An 850-nucleotide genomic window follows, 5' to 3' on the forward strand; every position below is an offset into this window, starting at 1 on the left:
CGGTAGATATCTAAAATTAATATTCAGACATGATGACCAGTGAAAAAAAGCCTTGAGACATCGCAACCAGAACACCGAAATGAGACCTTTAACGCCCTTACCAGACTGACAGGCGAGGTGGCAGCACTTGTTGACGCTACACTGCTGGGCGCAAGCATACCCGACGCGTACACCTGTCTGGTTCAGTGTTGCCAGACGTGAGGACTCGAGGTCGGTGGGAAACGAGGGTGTTACCTGCAGCGGAGATTAATCAAGCGTTAGGGCTGTTCATGAAGAAATTTTCAGCTGGGCCAAATCACACAAATAATATATACACATGTAACAGGGATGTGTATATACTATTTACTCTATGCATCACTCTTAAGGTAAATGACCTCATAGCAAGGCAATCGAACCCGTGTGATAGTAGGCACTCAGGTAAGATAAATGGGCAAAGTTTAGGGTTAAAAGACTCTACAACAGTGGTTCCCAACCTTTTTGGTATTTAGTATTGTGATCTAAGGTTTTTGCAATAGATCGCTGTTACCCATAACCCATTCCTCTTCAACTTATATAATTCTAAAAGTGGGAAAACTTGGAAAGATTTTTTTTCTTCTTTCATTTGATCTCTAAGATTTTTTTTTTTATTGATAGATATTTATTCATTTCCTGTTTTGTATAATTTATTGATTCCTTATTACATTATCAAATTAGGTAAATCCATGTAAGCTTGTTATTACAAAGTGCGTCGTTACCCCACAAACAGTTTGAATAATCCGATACATTCTTACCCCCGAACCATTTGGCGCCGAAGAGTGACTTGTTGCTTCAGGATACTTCTCTTTTGCATTTTCATTATTTATCAGATAAG

This window comes from Penaeus monodon, chromosome 15 (genome assembly GCF_015228065.2).
Source record: "Penaeus monodon isolate SGIC_2016 chromosome 15, NSTDA_Pmon_1, whole genome shotgun sequence".
NCBI classification, from domain to species: Eukaryota; Metazoa; Arthropoda; class Malacostraca; order Decapoda; family Penaeidae; genus Penaeus; species Penaeus monodon.